Genomic DNA, 22424 nt, shown 5'->3' with positions numbered 1-22424 from the left:
CCTAAGTGATGGATACCCATAACAACCAGAATATGCAATAGCAGCAGGGCAATCTGGTAATGAGAAAAGAATCACTCTTGCTGATTTCTTAAATTTTTCCACTTCAAGTTTCTCACCATTCGGTGCAGGCAATTAGGAGTGGAAAAAGATGATGGATAAAGACAAAGTCTCAGAGAAAAGAGGTAGTAAAACATAAGAAATTGATTAAGTATCTTGAAAAGTATGCACTGGCTGTGCTGAAGGAAAAGATGAAGCATAAATCCAAAATTCATTATTTGTTTTGTGCTGTACTGCCAAACCACTTTGAGATACAAGCATATCACTTACTGCCAAACCACCCTGGAACACTTCCCTTTCCTAATATAATTGTCGGATGGGATGTTTATCCCCATCTCAATAAAGGCTGATGAGGACAGTTATTACCTACTTTGAGGGTATTTTCTTAGGACTGGAACATTCTAATGAAAGGATCTGGAAGGCCTCGACCACTGCAGCACAATTACTTTTAAAACTTGAAAAAATGGGTCTGCAAGTAGTGCCAAATTGTGTCCTTTGGTTTAACATTTTATTTGCTTGATATTTTTCATGGAAAATTGAGGTTGCTGAAGGAGTTTTTTTCTTCTCTTCTTTCTTAGCAAAATATATGGTTCTTATCCATGAAAAGTCAGCAACTGGAAGTGACTGGGCACCTTCGATGGCATTTGTTTCAGGAATAAGACACCCAAACTCATACTCATGTTCAAGATCCTGTTCATTATAATAAATAGAGATTTATATATATATATATATAAATCAGAAAAGGTGAGAGCAATAGGATTGGTGCTCTTCTATAGTAAGAAAAGCTATCCTTAGAAGACCTATCAGTGTCCAAGCAACAGCCATTTGTGTCCAAGCAACAGCCTCACTCACTCTGTTCTTTGACCTCTCCCTCTTGACTGGAAATGTTCAAACAATGACAAATAGTAGCATTATAAATCCCTTGAAAAATGTTGACACTGGTAGGGATGGAGCTCACTGTGTGAAGGTCATGGAGCGTATGAGACTAAACATACCTCAGGCAATAACACTGGCTCTCACAGTGCAAAGATCAACCATGGCATTAGCAAAGCAGCTGCACCAAAAATTCTTATATCGAACAAAAAATGATAATGCAAATGCCCGAGGACAGGTTCAGGGAGTTTTTTGGTAATCCATTCTAGTGCAGATTGTGAAGCATGTGCTGATACTCAGAACCACTACCTGTGCACAGACACAGAGCTAATGGGATCTATTAGACTCTTCTCTAAGATGGATGTTAGCAGAGGCCACAGTAAAGCATCCTGAGAACTATTAATTCTTATCCAGTGCCTGACACTACAGCTTTTTACAGGGAGTTATCTAGCTGACCTGCTGCCTCCATGCTGGATACTATTCAGCTGAAATGTCAAGGCATCAAGCATATTGCAAGGGTTTCTCTCTGTGGAGTTCTTACCCTTACTGGCTAAAATTTGTTGTTTGAATTGCTTGAATTAAGTGGAGAAAAACAAATTTTTAGCCATATGAATGATGCTACATCAATGCTCACTGTGCAGACATCATATCTGTCTCTAATTCTATCTCTGATGTTTACACTATTTCTTAGAGCTCACTGTGATATATCTAGGAGAGTGTGGAAGTATGTGTTTCTATTCTTAAAGGTCTGGCGTTAACTATCAGTAGCAATCGAAGAGGTGAATTTCTAAGCTTCATTCAGAACAAAGATCTTTTTAACAAGTGTTTAGTAAATTTGAATCATAAATCTAGTTTCACTAAGCAGAATGATGGGATACAAACAGTCCTAAAAGTTCAGTAATACATGGCCTGCTCCTGTATTTTTCATGACTTCCCATAAATTGCCATTTTATTCACTTGAGAGCCATGGACATTTTATTTGATTTGATATCATTAATAGAAGTGAAATAAAACAATTGCAGAGCTACCAGAGCAGCAGTAACATGGCTGGAAAACAAAACAAAACAAAACAACAACAAAAAAACAAAAACCACTACATATAGTCATAGAAATAGAATTCTAGGAGAGGGACAGTTTATTGGTCATGGATAATAAGCAGTTAAAAAAGGAAGCAAGAAATGCAAAATAAAGCAGATTAAAACTGGTGTGAATACTATATGTATATAGTAAAATAACAAAGCATGGAATTTATAGAGCAATAAGAAGCCTTCCTGTTTACACTTTATCTTTTTTACATAAATAGGATTATTTACATATATAGGATTAATACCAAGGATTTAATAAATGGTGTACAAGTTTGACATCATGGTGTAACAATCGTGTCTAGTGCTTAGAGTAGTCACAGGTCTACCACAGGTGATCTAAATCAGTTTCCCAGCTAGTCTCTCTCCAACCATATGAAAACACAATATTGCTAACAAGTGTTTAACTTCTTCCTATAAACCCTTCTTTCCTTCTCCAATATTTTCAGTGTCTTCTTTGAACTTCTTTTTTTTCTTTCAGGATGAAATTATTTTTATAACAGCTACAGTCTAAAAAACTTTTCTTATTCCTCTATATCACATATTCAAGGAAAGAAAAAAACATCTAGTAGCAGAGCCATCATCTGAGCAAAGTTCTTCTCTATAAAAACAAACAAACAAACAAAAAACCAACAAAATAATGAAAAAGAAAAGCACAGAGATATTTTGGAAATCTAGCAATAGAATTGAATGTGTTAAGAAACAAGCCTGGAACTAGTATAATTCACATAATATATCTAAGTAATTCTGTATATTTGCACACACAAGAAGAATGGAAAATCTGAAGGAACTTAATGTTGTTTTCCATTAGTTATTTTTTCCCTTAGGTCATTCTAAGTGGCTTTACTAATAAAAGATTACAGTTACTATGTGTTTTTTTTTTTTCATTACAGTTAAGGGCTGTGGTTAATTAACATGGTACCTTAGTAATAATGAACTGAGTTTGTGAGAAGTTGAAGACATAATGGTTTCCACCAGTATTTATATGACAATAGATGTCAGCAGTTTGATACTAATACGCCTCATAACATATGAGTGGCACAGTAAATCACTTATGAACCAAGGAATAATTAAAAAGGCACACTGTGGTCAAGTTTTCAGTAAAGATAACGCTTTCTAAAATGTAAAGATCTAGCGCTAAGAAACTGTTGGCTGATGTTGCTCATCTGGGGTCCTCTAAGAATTCTGCTTGTGACTACTTCTTCCCTCAAATTGACTTGACTGGTGAAAGAAAAAAGAAACAGATTATTCACTAACATGTATCATTATACTTGAATCAAAGGACACAGAAATATTTGTTTTTATATTTTAGTAACTTGATAACAATGTAATACAGAAGTTCAGCAGAGGAGAAAAGCAACTAAAGGTCTGTTTTTATCTTTATTTCTTAATTGGATATAGTAATATTTAGAATCATAGAAAGGTAGAATCATTTAGGTTGGAAGAGACCAATAAGACTTAATAAAACATTAGTTTAATCATTAGTTTAATTTCTGCTACACACACACATGAAAAACAAACAAAGAAACAAAAACAATCACACAAAAAAAAAAGTAGGTAGATATGGCTCAATAAAACCTCAACAGGGATGTTAGCTTGGTTCTTTTTCTGCATATCACTGAAGCTCCGGTGTAAAGTCACCACAGAATGAAGCTGTTGAATCAGAACCTGTCTGGGACAATGAGCTACTCACATTTATGAAGGATGGCACAAAAGAGCCTTGACTGGCACTGTTGGCATTCCACACTTTAAATGGGAATGGTTTATTCTACAGTCTGACTTAGATACTCACTGATACACTTATTTAATGCTGACAGTGAATTTTATTCAACAACGAACAAACATTTTCCATAAATATCCAAATCAGTTTCAACAAAGGAAAAAAGAAATTTCATGGAAATGCCATGAGGTTAAACAGAAACTTGTTGTCATATTTTTCATGCTTATTTTTGGAGCTTATAACGTTTCGGCCAAGAAATGATGGGAGGCAAAATACATCTCATGATTTTCATGACCAGATGCACATCTTACCTAAAGCTTACTTGACAGTTAAAATGAACAGCCTACAAATAACCTACCTTCTCTGCCCAATTGGTATACTTAGAGATAAAAATACTTGCAGAATCCAAAATGCTACACAAAGTATTTGCACACAGAAACAAGGGAATTCCACCAGCCCCAACTGGTAGCAGACAATACCATTTAATTTGTCATTGACAAGGCACACAGCATCTAAGATCCCCCTATTTATAGAAGCTTGGGATGACTTATCATAGCATCAGAGAGTATATGCCTTCATATATCTAGTGTGCATGAAAATTCTGTCTTGCAATTTGCCAGTGTGTCATATTCTTTATAGGCTTCTGAAGAAAATCAAGTACATGAGGGTACCTTTTTTCAGGAGAGTTGTTTTTACAACTCAAAAATAAAAAATAAAAATTTATCCAAGATCAACTCTTCTGTCTTTCTGGAGTCACTAAATAACTTTAAATTTTTTGTATATTATGTTTAGTTACTTAATCAGAGGAAATCTTTTTTCCAACAAATTGTTTCTTTACTCAACAACAAAGTGCTTAAAGTCTTTGTTTCATTGCAGTAGATCCCAAAGCTTGTTTTCCATTATATAGTATATCCTACCTAATAGATGAGAATTGCACAAAAAGATCTTTCCAAAAAATAGAGGGGAAAGAGAAGAGGAAGCTCTTTCCAACAAAGGTTATCTGTCAATTGAAACTGGAAAGGAGTCATAACACTGAAATATTTGTAGTAAAATTCAAATATGCTCAAAAATGTCTTTAGTTTCTCCTCCAGAATATGACAAATAAAAGTCAATGATCATTTTACCTAATGAAGTCAAATCATCCTTTGAATTTTGTAGTCATAACAGTGCTGTTATGATACATAAACCAAGTCAGGCTTGTAAGGGGAGGTAGTGGGAAGTAGCTTTTATGGGTCCAAGTGGAATAATTTGGAAAGGTGGACAAGGTTTTTAGTACTCAGAAAGCAGATGAAGAGTGTGCTAATAGATTTTATCTCCCCTAATAGAGACTTGCTTCTCTTTTTATACTGTGGCATTTTCCTGATTTTCCCTTTGGAAATTTCCTAGTTGGCTTCAACATCATAGATGCCAAAACCAGAAATCAAGTTAGACATCAGAAAAGGTTTTCAGGTTCTTATTTTTTACTGTTTGAAACTTCTTTAAAGAGTTGCAATGGCATATTCATCGGAGAAAAAAAAATCTCCTTGAGTTCATGTACACTTAATTAATACACAGGGACATGAAGGGGAAGAGGGAAGCTATAAATACACAAAGGTTCTGAAATGCCACATAATGTTATATTTAAGTGACTAAACAAGATGCATGAGGAAGTAAAGGTCATTTTAAGCCACATTACTAAAAGTCGTTTTCTGTGATTTACATTTGGTGCTCTGTCACAAATGGGTGCTGCTTACCTCAGGAAGTCCTATGACTCAGAAAGCAAACTAGGGGTCTGGATCCCAGCATCCTTGTCTGCATGCTGTATTTTTATCCCACAGCTAGATCCAGAAAAGTCATTGAGCTACAAAGAAAGAATGAGTTAGAACAAGCAACAAAAATTAGCATGGCAGTTCCCTCCAATTAAAATCACTCTGTCTAGCAGAGAACTGCAAGAGGAGTTGCATTTCCTACGAAAGCAGAAGTCACTTTCTAAGCCTGCCCCTTTTGCCTTTCTCTAAAAGATCCAAGAACCTCCAAAGCTTTTCAGAAAATACCAAAGGCCATCCCATGGGGAGTTATCAGAACAGTATTCAGTCACAATCTAATAACAGTTTGGTGAAATTTTCATATCTGCTTCCTATTTTTATTTTCCCCCATTTTTATTAATGTATTTGCAAATAGGGGATTATGTACAATGTAGATCTTTATTCTGCTTGTAGTCAGTTTTGACCCACTTACTGAAAAGCTGACTCCTTAAATTATGAGAAACAGGCTGGCTAGATTCATAATCCATTCTTTTCTTCTTGCCCAGAGTAGAGAAAGGAGAATTCTATCTCTAGTGCTTATATAAGACTCTTCATGACTTCTTTTTATTTGTCTACTAAAATATATATATATATTTAATTATTATTTTATTTGAATACTCTTAGCTTGGCAGGAGTTTTATGAACTAGCTCTTCAAGTGATATGCCCCCTCCTTGGCTTATGAAAGAAACCAGAAACCAACTTCAATTTTTATCTGATTCTGACCCCCCTGGAAGCACCCCATCTGGGGAAAGAAAGTGTAATTACAATCACACTGGGGGAAGTTTTCAGGGAAAATATTTATATGCTGTTTATATGCATGGCTCATTGTCAGGAGGTAGAGGAGTATATGGAGAATTAAAAAAAAAAAAAAAAAAGGTTGATATTACCATCTATGAATACTTACTTGACAGGCTTTCAAGGTCAGATCTGAGATCACTTGGGATCACTTATACTTGCATAGATAGCACTCTATGTGCAATTCTGGAAGTAGAGACTTCCTAAACAGACTCTCATCCTTTATTGCTCCACACACAAGTGTTGCCCCCCTTACTAGTGGCAGAATTGAGAGGTTTTCTAGTCCAAAGGAGAAGGCAGTGGCACAAAACCCCAGTTGTGCAAACCAGTCTGCAAAACACTCACAGGCAATGCTCTTTTCTATTATCCCATCTTTCTAATACCTGTAGAAGTAAATGAAATTCAGTTTAAAAGAATGTATGATGGTCCCTGCATAGTCCCCTCACTGGATGCAGAGGCAGCAGGGCCACTAAGGGAATTGAATTTCACTTTCTATGGGCCATAAACACGTGCTTAGAGCCCCAACAGAAGATGTTGAAGCAAACTGTAATGTAAATCAGGGTGCTTCCCGTTGGTCACTTTGTTCTTGCTTCTACTGTATGACACAGAAAATATACGTTTCACTCATGGGTCTGGTATAAGTATAACCAGGTACGTCTACCGGATTAAAATGAAGAAATGGTGTTTGCATTCATGCACTCTGCTTTGTCTGAGCATACAAATAACTATGCTGAGAATGAGGGAAAAATATGAAGAGCAGGTTCATTTTCCATTGAAGACATATTCCTCACTGGTGAGTGGCTAATTGATTTTTTTCCTCTGCAGCTTAACACAGTTATTGGAAATTACAAGGCAATAACATACTGTCTTTCAGCATAAAATGGTTAGAGGATAAGAAATCAAAGACAGGAAAAGAATAATTGCTCAGGGCATAGGTTATCTGTTACAGGGTAGAACGTACTAACTGCATTAACTTTGCTGTACATCTGAAATATCTTGTCTGCAAATAGGGTCAGATGTGCATTTCCTGAAATTTAGCTGGTTTCAGAGCACTGCCAAAAAAAAAAAAAAAAAAAAAAAAAAAAAAAAAGTAAGAAGACAGAAAGCCCTGAGTTCTATTAAGAAATATCTATTTCATGTTATTTTTCAAACTAGAGCATAAATCCTATACAGATAGGTAACACATGCATCCACAAGCAACCTTTCCTGGGTGTCTTCTGCTATGACCCTCTCTTCCACTAAACAGCTACTGTCTAATACACTGTTGCCCTGCACTTTAATAGCCAAACACTGTGCAGACTGGATAAAAAATACTATCAACACTATGAGTGAATGCAGGATTATGGTTCGGCAGTATTTTGCCAACCACTGTGCCTGGATGTACCTTGTGGAGGAGAGTGCAGGAAGGGACTTTGGCACTGCCCCATCAAGTGTCTCGGAAGATCTGCCATTTCAGATGCTGTTGCTCAGGGTGAGAGGGAAAGGGCTCTCGTCCCTTTGCTGTTATCCACCCCTGCAGCTTACAGAAGCAAAAATGATTCTGCAACTGTTGAGTCATCACAGCTCCACATCAGAACATAAATCAACATCTATAAGTAAAAAAGAATTGAATAGTCTATTGGGAAAACATTGAGATGTCAGATTATTTAGGCTGCAATAATGTTTCTCTGTTTGACATACCTATTTGTTGATGTTCAGACTTATTGCCTTTGGCAACAGGATCAACATTCAAATAATATATATATGTATATATATTCCTGGCCAAAAAATTAATGTATATGTAGCTTCCCTTTTATTATTATTTTTTTCAGTAAACTGATCTATTTGCCTTTGAGCTACTAAGAATTATGACTAACAAACTTATGTTTCTGAAGTGTCTGAAAAAGCTCACCATTATTAACATGCATAAGATTACAGACACTTTTAACTCCATTTCTCATTCTGTCTTCAAGTTTTCTAAGCAACAAAAGCCAACATGAACAAGGCAGCCATTAAGGAGAAAAGAAATAGTGGGAGAGTGGAAGAGCAAACAAGGAAGAGAGCAAGCAAATGAAAGACAATAAGAAAGTAAGCTTTAGCTTTGTGAATTGCACCAATTTGCAACTGCTTTCCCACGCAGATACAGTATTTATATTGGGTGAGGAGGGGGAGTGAAACGGTCATAAAGAAAAGACAACATCAAGATCGTAATCCAAAAAGTAATTCTTTGGGTGGGTTGCAAACAGGCCTGTACAGAGGTATTAAACCTTGTATCTGCTAAAAGCCTACAAAAAGCCTCACTGTAATCATGGAGATCTTTTTTCAACAGCTTCAGCTGCAGTATTTTAAATGCCTTTTTTTTTTTTTTTTTTTTCCCCCTAGGTAACCTCCCAGAGCTCTCACTGTACTAGCTGCCAGTTGCAAGCAAAAAGGCAATCAGTGCAACAGACTTTGGGAACAGGTTGCTTGCACTAGCAACTAGTCATTCTCTCTGAAAAACAAGCAGTGTTCTTGTGTTTTGACCATTGGGTCTGTGTACCTCCAGCTTTATTCCACTCTTCAGAGTTTAGGACTTTCATTCGCTTGAGTAGTTTAAGGCATAAGTTAAGCAGCTGCAGAAGTCTCTTGATTAAAAATTCGGAAGATGCCAGATTCTAAACTTTGACTCAGGAATCTATAACCTCCCACTGGAGGCTGCTCTGGTTGGAGCTGCCACCATTTGCTCTGCTAAAGATTGAAGGTAGAAGTTTTCAGAGTATTTTCCACTAAATGCTTACTTAATTTGCTTCGCCTACACCTTTACCACCTGCAGTTACTCAATTGCACAAAGTCTTTTTGTGGAAACAGTGTTAAAAACTTTCATTCCCACTTGCATTTCTTTACAAGTTCTTTGTGCTAAATGCAACTCAGAGACTAACAGACCTGGTATGAGAGCACATGAAGTCACAGACATTACTTACTTTCAGTAAGCTACTTAGTCATCTTTTTATTATTGTTTCTATAGAACAATCTAGCTGGAGATCACATCAGCACATGTTCCAGAATGTGTCTCTGGTTCCACTGTAACACAAATACTAGCAGTAGCCAAAGTTAACAACAGTTTTCCCCTTTCAGTATTTTTTTCAAATAGCTTAAGGATTTACGCTGGTGAAGCTTAGTCTCTGGCAAGTGGAATGCACTTTTCTTTTTATAAAGCTTGAACCACATTCAGCTATCATTCCAAAAGCTGCGTTTTCTATTTCCCTTGTGTTTTAAAAATAGCCATCTGTAGGGTCCACTTGTATGTTCCTAGCACTCTACAGACATCAAGACTGCTCTGACCAGCTCAATTTGTTTTGTAAACTATACTGGCAATTAAGAAATGCAGACCATGTAGTAAATTAGGCACATGGATTCAAAAATTATAAACACCAGTATGTGTTTCAGGACTGTCAAGCAGCTTCTGACAGTTGAGGTTGTACATCAATAGCTTTGTTGATGCTGTTATTTCAGGCATGCTTATTCAAGTAGTTACACATGTGTAAGTCTCTGCAGGGCTAAAGAGATTGTCTCTTAACCATTGGCCTGAAAAGTATTTCCAGGCAGATCTTTGCTCTCTTTTGAAGTTCTGACCTGGCACAAACCTCACCTTCAATGCACTCCTTGCAGAAGATCTGGACAGTGGGGCCCAAATGTCCAGAAGAAGCTGGTTATATAAGGGATAAAATTAATCCCCAAGAAAGAGCCTGGGTCTAGAATAAAGTCTTGATATATTTCTCAGCATTTTAACTCGCATTACCCCCAAGAGTTTGCTTTAGTCTTCTAATCACTTAATGAAGTGATTTCTGTCATTCTTATGGATATTTACTGGCTATTGTTTGCCGACAGCTTGTTTTTACATTGGTTTCCCTCTCTCATGGTCTTCCAGAGAGAAGGTGATTCCGAACAGGCTGCTGCAATATGATTCCACCTGACTATGCACAGCACTGCGGTGTCTGCAATATGTACTCTGAAATACATAGCCTGCATTCGCAAGTTTCTCTCAAGCTCACCCTCTTAAAAAAAAAAAAAAAAAAAAAAAAGAGATCAGAAAATACTGTCTTTGAGCTCCACAGTCATTGTATTCAATTTTCTCTTTCATTGCTCTCCCTGTGTTATCAATTTTATTAGAAACAAACATTTATATTTCTTCATGTACAGAATGAATATACCTCTAAAGGAAGTATTTAAGGAGACCTGGATTTTACTATACTTCCTTTTTTGATGCCTAATGTATCAGGAAACATTTACCAAAGAGATACCTTATTTACAATTCAAAGTTAGAATGAGTCCCGAAAGCTCTGGAGCTGAGTATCATATAAAAGTGGGAATTTTTGAGGGGTGACTCTGACACTGACTTCTCACACTGGTGTCACTGGAATTAGAACATCATGATTTCTGAGCAAGCTGGCCCAGGACCCTTACTTGTATTTTTTAGATTGTGTCTTTCAACTTGGTTCCAGGAAGGCCTAATTAATCTGTCTCTCATTAGCAGGTTTTAATTAAGCATAAATGTTTAATAAGTGAAGTTTTTAAAACTCTCACTTATTTGGTTTTATTTTTAGATCACATGTTTTGAAGGACTGAAATATAAAAGATTTGAGACTAGCTGAAAAAGTAGTAACAATGAGAATAAGTATCTCTATTTCAGTTTTAACTGGGAAAGAGATCTTACATTGGAATCATTATTTTTATGTCAATGAATTTTATCAAATCTTTCACTTTTTTTTCCCCTCTTTAAAAGTGTAATGACTCCCTATTTTTCTTAAACAACAGTGGAGTTATTGGTCCATATCTAGTTGTGGAAGCCTACATTCATAACCCATGAAGAGCAAAGGTTTATTTCAGCTGTGTTCTGTGTTTGTTTAGAAATTGGTTCTCCTCAAGAGAAATACAAACCTGCTTGCAGCTCTCAGAGCTCTCAGGAGGCCCAGAAAAGGTATATGGCTCTCCAAAATGGCTGAGCTATTTCAAGGAAAAGGGAGGAAATGAAGTCTGCAGTAGTGTCTGTAACATTCCTGTGCTCTGAGACTCCATTGAGTGCACATTGTTTCTCTCAACCATCACTGGCTGTGCTTCACATTCTCAAACTTTTCCAGCCACCTCTTGCCTTTTTATATCTAGAATGTTCACCCAATAGAGAAATAGTGTAAGATCTGAAATAAAACAGTGAGAGCTAGCAACACTGAAATCAGGAGGAACCAGATACTAGAAATGGGAACTTTTCCAGACAGATACAGTGACTGGAGCCACTCTGCCCATACACACAAAGATTGGCTGATCCTTTGGCTGACAGAACATGGAGTGAGTGGGAGACCCATTTGTTCAGGATGTGAAATTGGTCATAACTTTTCATCCTCCACTGGCAAAACACTGGCATGTGTGGAAACCTTTGCAGCCCTCTCTAAATCTTGCTTATTCTCTGAGCTCTGAGATACTTGGAGTTTACAGACATTGAGCTTGGCATTCTTCTCTTGTCTGTCAGAATGACTGAAGCTTACAAAATTAACTGTTCTGAGATTTGGAGAAAAGTTTTATAACATTTTGTCATAAAGAGGTATTCTATCACATTAACAGGAAGAAAACTTCATTCATACTTGGATGAATTGGAGAAAGGAAGGAAAGAAGGAAAGCCAGAAAAGCTGGCAGACATGAAGTTCCTATGTGAAATAAGAAATATATTTCTCCCTGCTACTCAAAGGACTTGCGTGGTCTTTTCAACCCCTCCCTCACACAACCACCAAGTTCTTCAGTGCCTGGCCCCTGCATTGTGCCTGATGAAGAATACTGTGCTTTAGCGTCTATACTGCAATATGTATTTCTACATTTCACTTTAGTTATGAGGTCAGGGTTTTTCTCAGGGCCCTTGAAGAAGAGACAAGAAAGCCACCAGCCTAAGATGGTAGCACTGAAACCATCCAACCTGCACGTGGGAGGAGATCAGACTAACTTGTCCAAGACTCAGGTCATTTGCAAAATTACAGGGGAGACTGTGTTGGATTTTTCCCATTTAGTAGATATTGTTTGTAGGTAATGACACTCTAGTGAGCTTAAGCACCAAAAAACTTGATGCTTGCAAATTTGTAGAATGTTATTGTGAGCAGCATGTGTACTGGCAATTTTCATCAAGTACTTGACTGCCTTGTGATAGGATCATGCCATGCACAGCTCTCAATATCCCTCTTCAATCAGAAGATCACTGACCAATTTTCAAAATAAAGAAGAAATAACCCTCACAGCTCTAGAAAAGAACAGGACAAGGAACCATCAGAGCTCCTCTGCTATGGTTTAAAATTAATGTTTCACTCAGGGAAGAGAGAGGAAGCTTATCAACTCAGTGATAACTTAGACACTCTTTGATCTTAAGAACCTGTTCATGCTTCTGTGCATCAGCAATAAAGCTCCTGAAGGATTCATGGCTACTGTAATGTGTTTTCTTTCAAGGAACAACTTATGTTTAAATTTAGAAGCTCATCTTCATTTCTAAATGTCATTGGAGCATTTAAGCTTTAAATGTATGGAAACAAGGATTGGAAACATTTTACATTGGTTGTTTGCTGGGAGTGTGTTATAAAATTTATTTGTAATTCAGAAGACAAACATTTCAAGCACTGAGTGGTAACAGCAATGTCAGCAGTACTCAAAATAGGGAGTTTTCTTCTGACCAGTTGCCCAAGTTCAGGTAATGATCTAAAGTAGTATGATCTGCAAGTTGGACTAAGAAGTATTTCAAGATGTGCTGTTATGCACATTAAGAGGTGCATTCAGCCATCTGCCTGCTGCTTTTTTCTTTTCTTTTTTCTTTTTTTTTTTACCTTACATCAAATAATGAATAAAATGACTATAATTTAGAAAAAGAACAAAAAAAAAAATTAAAAAAAAAAAGATTTTGTTTATCACAAGAATTTGTAAGGGAAAGGAGTACTTGTTTGAGAAGCCATGCAACTGCCCTTTCATAAACCTGTCTGCAATGGGAATCCTTGTCACAGACAAAACCAACCATTATATATAGGGTTTTATAACTTCTCAACTCCTTTTCAGACATTTAAGAACTCAGAAGTTTTTCATAGACAGAAGACCTGTGTGGTTATTGTGTCCTACTGCTGTTATAAGAAGCAAGATGAGGTACGTATTAAAGAATTTGTATTTAACTAATAGATAAATATCACAAATATCATGTGAAATATTTGTGGATAAATTTGTCAGTTAGATAATTTAGGTTATAAAAAGCTTATCTAAGACCAAGTTCTGTGGCACTTTGTCCAAGATATCAGTGCATTTTGCATCTGTTGGCCATCTTCTGCCAAGACAAACATGAAAAGGATAACAAATTGCTGGCAAAGCTCTTAGTTTCCAGTTTCCAACAACTCAACCTACTGGTAAATACATTGTGAATTTTAATGCATATTGCATTTCTCCCAACTTTCTCAGTGCTTTCATAAAGTTGTCCTCTACCTATGGAATCTAGAGAGAGATTATTGTGCTCTCCATGGAAAGCAAAGTGCAAGGGAACATTTTTAACTTTAGTTTAGCAAACCTTGTTTTGGAAAATGATGGCAGTGTGCATCTTTACATGGACACCAGCAATTCTGGATGAACTAGCATGCTGTATGTCTTGGACTGACATGTTTTTATTTGATTTCATGTCAGAGGAGCTCTATTGAGGGAACTTATTCACTATTAGTACAAGAGCTATAAGAAACCTCTACTATTGTAGCTTAGTCATCAAGAGCAGCAAGATGTCTACATTTGGAGATTGCATTTGGAGATAATAGATGCTATTACTTGAATTAATTTTCATGTCTAAGCAGGATTTAACTCGGGTTATATTTGCAGCTATCATCCAATTTAGTAATCAGCAACCAATTTAGAAATGCAGTATTTCCTGCATTTCATGTGCCAGACTGCAGATCAGTAAACTCAAAAGAGCCGGATTAATTTTGCTTGAATGACAGAGATAATACAAGCACCAGTACACTCAGACAGTCACCTTCTTTCGTCCCATACAAAGTTATGGATCCAGTATTGAAATATATTAACAATGACTATCTACTCATCTGTAATATATTTTGCATGCTGTGAAAAGTAGTCAGTCATATCAACATTTTTATCTCTTGGGGCATTGACAAAAATCTACCACTGAAAGCTATGTTACTATTCTCAGCATAAACGTCATAGACTTGACTAACCTTGGCTGTGAGTAGTAGTCTCTCCAAAACCACAATTGATGAAGATATCTTTGAAGTATGTTGTTTTTATTGGAACTTGTTGTGCTTTAGGAACTAAACAGAGTTAGTTGAAGCAAAGCACTGTGTCAGAGACATTGTAATTTGAATGCAAGAAAACATGAACTTCCATTAGTCCGAGGTTATATAGTGTTTCCACTGTGATTTTATATGTATGCGTGTATGTACGGCTATACTTTTATACTGATTGGGGTATATAAATAATTTCAAGGCAAATAAATAAAGAAATATATCCATGAGTTTATCACTGAAACATTATTCTACTGCTCTGAACAAAACACAGCTTAATTTAAGTTATATAAAAAGCATTTTTATATAAAGTAAGATCATATAATCATACATATATTCAATTACTTTACAAAGATAAAAATACTGAAGAAAAAAAAAATAGAAAGAGGGTTTATGCCTCAAGGCAACGTTCTTCCAAGGTTCCCTTGTACGGATGTCCTAACACTTTCCAGGTAACTTAATCTCTGAACTTAAATAAATTATATAAAATTTCTTCCTCCAGGGGTGGCACCAGATGTTAGCACTCTTTAACATAATCTTTTTACTTTTCATCTAAACATGTATTCTTTCATTAACATTTTTCACATAATCCTACAGTTCAAACATACCATGATTACCAAACTACCTGAGATATTCTATATTGCATTGTTCTTTGCTCAGTTTAATAAGCGTTTCAAAGCATAAGTAAAATTATTTACTTATTGTAAAATTCTACATTCTTGCATTTTCTTTGTTTCCAACTGAGTATTCAGGGGTTAATAAAGGAGATTTCTGGGAAAAAAAAAAAAAAGGAAAGGGGAAAAACAAACAAACAAAAAAACAGTAACTTAAATACATTTTTCCCTACCACAGTAGAGTTGAAGAAAGATAAATTTGATTGGCTGATTTCACAATTCTGAAATACGTTGTGATTTCAATAGCATTTCTTCCTCCTGTTTATTTGAAGGAATGTACAGGTGTGAAACACTAGTGCAACTGTCAAGAGACTTGTGGAACAGCATGTTCCTGCTGAGCTACAGGACTATCGTCATGTCAGACACTAAAGCAAGCTCAGGTGAGTTTCTCATGGGATTGATGTGAAAGTGTTGTCAGTCTTAAAGGTAAAACTTTGTCCTCAATGACTTTAAGAAAGATCAATCCAGCTGCCTGAAGACATTAGGCTGAAGGACACCAGATCTAAGAGTTCCAGTTTTGTTTTTTTGCTTCAGGATTCAGGGTTCGAGCCCAAGGTCTGCCCAGGGTTACAGCTAAAGGGCAGCAAGTACTGAGCACTAAACTCTGCCATCAGATATTGATGTCCTCAGAGGTCTTTGCATGGTCAGACTAATTGTGGTATTCAATACAGAAGAGAACAGTCAACTTTTTTTGATGGCTTCAGACTCAAATTAATTGCAGTGGAAACCTACTGATAACAGTATACATAGAACAACCTTATTAAAGAGAAATAATGCTTAATGAAAAGGAAGAGCTCCATATTAATAGGAGCTCAGGGCACTGATTATCACTTGTGGATAAAATAGAAAAAACTATCTTCAAACACAAAATGACCAAACTGGTATAAAGTTCAAAACCAAAGGTTTATCTGCATTTATTATTTCTTGTTTTTAAAATACAGTACAAAAAATAGATGATGCAGATGACAGTGAGAAGTTGATGGGATAACTATTTCTTTTATTTTGTATTACACAGCCATAAAAAGAGGAGGTTGCATCAGAAAACATGGTAGACAAAGACAATTTTACCATTTCTAAAAATGGAAAAAGCTGGTGGCTATAATAATTTTAAACACTGAGCCTGTTTAAAGTCCTCTGTACCTCTCCAGTATCTTTTAAAAAATATTTTTGTGAAGTAAAATGCTATTTTTGTTATTTTGCAGTTTCACTTTTTAAAAATACTTTTTTTCCTCATTTTTCTAACAAGATACAATTCAAAAAATTTTTGAGGGGATTTCTTTTCTTTTTTTTTTTTTGATATGCTTTTTTTTCTTTTATGTTTTTTTCAAAGTTTAGCAAATCTGGTAAGGTAGAAATGTAAAAAGCAAAGCCCTTTATGATTCTTCTATTGATTCTTTTCTGGAAAGAGAGAGGGAAAGATATAGATATATGGAAGCAATAATTTTCTTTGTCAATTCCTGAAATAGAGGAACTCTTCTTGTAAATTTTGTTTACTGTCATGCAGTGAATACTCTTTGCAAATAAAAATCTTCTGCCTTTAAATCAACTGTTATGTATAGCTTTTTATTCTGTTGCACATAAAGAACAGAATTCTTGTAAATTCTTATAAAAAATTATAAAGTTACTACAGACATAAAAAGATAATAACCTCAGTTCTATGGCCTTCACATTCACAGATTTGTATCATTCTTGTAATTCTCAGTGCATTAGAGAACACTATAGGATCTCTCCAGTGGATAATTTAACACAGTACATGTCTGCACATTTTCTTATCACAGACTTTTTCATTTATTAAATAGAATATCAGCATTATAGTTCAAAGTAATTGAGTGAAACCTTATGGACCTGTAATTTATATGAAATATTTAGTAGATGTTTTTTCTAAATTTTATGTGCATCATTAATAAGCCTTATCTTTCAAAAATGCTTTGTTGTTCCATTCATTTTCATTAGGTATTCTCAGTAGATCATTTCAGAATTAACTAAAAAGACACATTAAAGACTCTTTTTGATAGTAATACAGGCCTTTTCAAAATGTTACATGGGGATCTTCATAAGATCAGTAAAAGATCTTAGAATATGCCTTTTGCTTACTCAGAATACACCCTCCGGACAGGTCCTCTTACTAGACTGAAAATATAAATAAGTATTTATATTTATAAATAAGTATTTGCTTTGGCCCAGAAAATTCATAGAGCTTTACAAGACAGAACTAATTGAAACAAAGGGTTTCTAGTTCATGGGAGAATTCTGAGCTTCATAGCTTCCTGACTGAGGTTATTGTAATTATTTTTAAAGTCTTATCACCTAGGTTCCCCTTTATTTTCTCAGAAAAAAAAATGAAAGCGATGTTTCATGAATAGTCAAAAGCAAGTGCACTGTGCAAAAAGCTTTTGAAGTTATGATATATGTACTTCAACAACAGATCAACCACACTGCTTTTTGGGTGAGCTGCCAGGTACTCTGGCTTAGATTTGACCAGAATTTCTTAAATCTGATATAATAAGAATGAATGTCAAAGCTCCAAAAATTTTTCTTCTTCAAGATTCACAGTACAATCTAATAGGAGTGGATAACACTTTCAAGTCATGCACCATGAAAGGAATTATTAAGTAATTTCCACTAGAAATTTACCTCTGTAGGTTTTAGGGATTGGCTCTGTTTTTAATTCACTGCTCATGCACCCTCCATTAAGAAAGAAGCATATTTTCACTTACAAACTGAACTATTTTTGCAGAAATACAAATGTACTGTATTGCATTCTAATTTCTATAGCACTGATATTTCTTGCAGAACCCAACACTTCTAGAACATAAATATAAAATTATGGGTAAAGTCTGGTGATAATAATAATAAAAATTCTCTGTGAAAGTTAGTGTTTGCTTCAAAGATAGCGAGTAATATCTTAGCTCTAATGAATCCACAGAAACTTATCAGAGAAATACACAATTCTGAGAAGAATTTGGCAATATAATGAAATTGATATAACCAGAGCAGACCAGGCTGTCCTCATAGAACTTCCACATAGAAATGAAGAATTCCTATAAAACACAGTAAGAAAAGGCCTCACAAGTTTTCTGGCTCAATTTTTGCAATTTCTAGGTGATATGGAAATCCTAGATAATATACAAATTTCAAAACTATCCTGAGCAGTAGGAGGTTCGTTATCTTTAGCACACAATTGTGCCACTGCAGCTTAGACTGATGACTTCTGTGAGCAATTTTTGTCTTGTAATTGAAGAAAAATATGAAATAGTACACAGAACTCAAAGGCCAGGAAATAATTTCAAACCAGGCAAAAGCACAGGAAGAAAGAGACAAGGAGGTAGATTTATGTAACTGTATAAACCACTCAGAAGTGAACTTCATCACAGCCAAGCATCTCCTTCAAGCTAACATACACAAAAAGAAAGGATTATTCCCAATTGAAGAAGAAGGTATAAAAGGAGCAATAGTTTGACACTACAGGAGGGCCAGGTTGGGTCACTTAGGAAAGACATATGTAGAAACAATTATGCAACAAAACTGCTTGGCTAAGGAGCACATGGTGGCTCTTTCATTTCATAAGTAAGTGGTAAAGACAAACTAGATGGATTTTAATACATTTCTGAAGAGAGGCATAGTCCTGTATAGTGTTTTGTGAGATATCATCTGAAGGTATGATTTAATTATTGCCCTGGCTCTTCCTACACTTAAACTGATTTCACGCAGTTTGTCAGGGCCCAAGCCAGCCCAGGGCCTCCGTGCAGTGGAGGCACCCCATTGCCAGACCCAGCTCTGCCCCCATGCCCAGTGTGAGGTGGGACGGTGCCCATGGGTGAGGGCAGGGCCTGTGCTGGGGTCACCTTGGCTCCCAGCTTGCCTGCAATGCGGAGCAGCTGGCCCTCGCTGTGTCCTGGCACAGTGTTCATAGCACCCCTCTTTTTCCTCAAAGCCGGTCTCCAAATAGAGTAAGGCTTCCTGCTGGGGGCAACCCCACCTGAAGCAATGCAAGCTGAGAAAAGTAGGAATCCGGCCCTACTCCCTTCAATGAAGTTTTGCTATTGACTTCTGCAGAGATAGAATTTCACTTTGTGTTTTAATATTTTACAGCAATCCACAGGAAAAAATAATCTTAATTGGAGAAGGTAAGGAGTAAAGAAATAAATACATACATAAATTAAAGAATTATTTTCCTTTCTCCTTACGATAAGCTAAATGAGTTAGCATATTTTACAAATATATTTGCTTATGCGTTCCCCAAGCCACTGGGGAAAAAAAAAAAAAGTTGAAAAGGATATTTTCTGAAATTTGTGAAAAGGTGAAAAAGGCTAAATTTCCAATCTGGTCAATATCAGTGGATCAATATATTGTTGCAAATTAAGTAGGAGCAGTGGTCCTTTTCTGGTTCTGGAGGCAAGTGGTACAGTATAGCTCATGTCCACAGAGCTGAATGCTCTTTCCCCCAATCTTCTGCACCCCAAAATAGGACTGCATCTTCCATACAAGTTACTACTGCCCTTACACAGAAGCAGCATAATCCACAGTAGCTCTGCTCACTGTCCCAAGACATTAATGAGATCAAGTAATTCTTGATATACTCAGTAATTGTAAGTATTATGCAAATGAAGGTTTTCCAAATGAATGGGATATTAAGATCATTATGTTCTGACTATTAAGGCAGTGACAGAAGTTTTTTATAAGTCTGGTATAGACGTGAAGCAAGCATATTTTCCTGTGCTTTCAGTAAGCCAGGAAAAACCACATGAGCAAAACCAAGTATTTTTATGATTCACTGTTAATTCCAGGACTCCGTTTAAACCATAGGAGAACCATGTTTAGATCTTTCAAATTCCAGCTGGACATTAAACATTCCTGGTGAAAAACTTGTCAAAATTGATTTTAACAGATGATTTTTGTCTACCAGAATTTGGCTGTCCCTGAAATTTCTTTTATAAAAATCCTGACCAGCTCTAGACTACCTGCTCACACCTGGAGAAATGAATGTGCTTAAACTGTACCAGTGAGGTTCTGCAATCAAGCTTTCAGGTATTTGTGAAAAATAAATAAAAATAAAAATAAAAAAATGTAGCACTCAGGAAAGAAGTGTATTTTTTGAATTTCAACTACTGGTTTTAGGATCAAGAAAAAAGTATCTTAATCTTAGTAATCTTAGTATCTTATCCCCACTTTTTCTTCTGGGTGACCATGAGAAAATCACTTCCTACATTTAAAGAAAGCACAATAACACTATCTCATTTGCAAAGAGCTGTAGGATCTATTGTTGCAACACACAATATTTGACTTAAATATCAGAGAATGCTATTCAGGGTGTCCATCTTCAGAAACCTCTAGCTGACACTGAACATACCTACACACTTAAAAAATTATTAGCACAGGTGATGAAACAACAGGCAGAGCTGTAGATCTTTTGTATCCTATGGTTTTTATGAGAAGGGTTGCAGAATGGATGTCGGCCTGGCTGTTACCTAACTCTCAGAGTCAGGTATTGATTTGCAGCATCTTAGACATAGCCCATACTACATTTTTAGTTAGTTTTTGCCATGCCTAGAACAAGAATTGAAACTCCTCTGCTAAAATCTGTGACATCCTTACCTCTCAGAGTTGATCTGCACCATGCAGGGAGAGTGTGAGTGCAGCCAAGGAAACGGCTGTGGGAGTACTGACCAGGACTGACTTGGAAGTGGCTGCTCCTAAAATGTAGAAGCATTTGTCTTTGCTAGAAACAAGAGATGCTTCTGTAGCTCCTAGGCTGACGGCCTTCTTTATGCTTACAGTGTTTATACTTCAGGCCTTACAGGTTGGCCAATATACTCCATGTGCATATCAGCACGGCACTCCACAGTAAATGCCCTACACTCCTTTGCACATTCCTAGCAAGGCTCAGTCTTTGCTCACCTTCCATAAGCAAATGTTACTACATTGATAAACACTATACAAGGGTCCTAGCTGGCCCTTCAGCCTCTTTTTTTACTCCTCTGCTCAACTATGCTCCCTTGTGCTGACTCTTGCTTGTCTGAATAAATTAAGTAAATGAGGGGTAAAGCCCCAGGTAAGCAGAATTGTGTTCCCACCTTCCCTCCCAGTAAGTAAGTAAGTAACACCACCCATAGCCTAGTCAGAAATTCAGACATGCTAGGTAGCTTGTACCTCTTCATTGTCTGCCTTCTGGAGCTTCTGGCAGCTGAAGATTCCCTCATGGGCTGTCATTACCAGACAGTTTTTCCAGTAAGATAATGGAGATGCTCATCATATTCTTATGTTCCTATATGTCAGTCTTCAATGTCATGGCTGCCTGTCCCTGGGCTCTGCAACCTCTGCTTAGGCCACTGGCACCCCTTGCAACAGTCTCCCAGATCATGGTTGGTTGCTCCACATCCTGCCAGTTTTGTGCTAAGGACTAGTGGCAGCATGACAGAAGGACACAGGAGACCTACTTGGATCTCTCTGAAGGATGAGGCACAGCAGCGTACAGGCACATCTGTAAAAGTTGCACTTACTGTTTTCATGGTCCAAACCTCAGCATCCTTTACGTGCTGGTCCTCACCCAGATTGCCCCAGATGAAGAACTATTTCCTTTGCACAAGAGTGGAAGCCAGGCATGAACCGATGCGCAGGCAGCACAGGACCTGATATGGAACAGCAGGCCTACCAACACAGCACTGCTCAGCCACAGAGCATCCTGGGCTGCTGTGAAGGAGACGGTGCTTACAGCTGTCTCTGTGGCACAGCCCCACCGAGACAACACTGTCCCAGGATCCCAATGGACATGCAAGGGAGAGAGAGAAAAGAAAGCTTTGCAAAGGTCTTTGTAATCTTTGAAGAGCAATTTTGGAATGATGTTAATGGCTTCTCTCAGCTCATCAAAACTATTAGGAAGGTTTATTTTGAAAAGAGTCCCCTGGGAGCCATGAGGCAGGTGTTCACATTTACTGCTGCTTTTACAAAATAAACCATTATACTTAATGACTCTGATTGGATCAGCTGGAGGAGTCATTACCACCATTTTGACTATGGTTGTAATGTCAAAGGACACCTGGTTTGCATGAGGCAGTCAGGTGGTAGGCAGTGAATTAAGTGCTGGGGGACTGGTGTAGAAAAATCATACTTTGAACCATCCAGGTCTTCACAGATAAAGAAACTCCATTTATTGCAAAAGAAAACTTTCTAGCAGTAAGAAAGGGAT

The 22424-nt window shown here is 36.7% G+C and overlaps 1 long non-coding RNA gene across 3 annotated transcripts; it reads right to left on the bottom strand.

Annotated features, from left to right (window-relative positions):
• Positions 1-627: 627 nt before the first annotated feature.
• Positions 628-22075, bottom strand: LOC308191705. Of its 3 annotated transcripts, none has more exons than XR_013948219.1 (3): positions 21389-22075; positions 5466-5572; positions 628-3233 (listed from the first exon to the last, which is right to left on the bottom strand). It is a non-coding gene; the product is annotated as an uncharacterized lncRNA (long non-coding RNA). The 3 variants fall into 3 exon arrangements; XR_013948220.1 differs by lacking the exon at positions 21389-22075 and adding an exon at positions 20834-21332; XR_013948221.1 differs by lacking the exon at positions 21389-22075 and adding an exon at positions 7697-8220.
• Between the last annotated feature and the right edge of the window lie 349 nt (positions 22076-22424).

This window comes from Anser brachyrhynchus (genome assembly GCF_964034855.1).
Source record: "Anser brachyrhynchus genome assembly, chromosome: 3".
NCBI classification, from domain to species: domain Eukaryota; kingdom Metazoa; phylum Chordata; class Aves; order Anseriformes; family Anatidae; genus Anser; species Anser brachyrhynchus.
The sequence above is the reverse complement of the archived record's forward strand: the minus strand, read 5'-3'. Positions and strand labels throughout refer to the sequence as shown.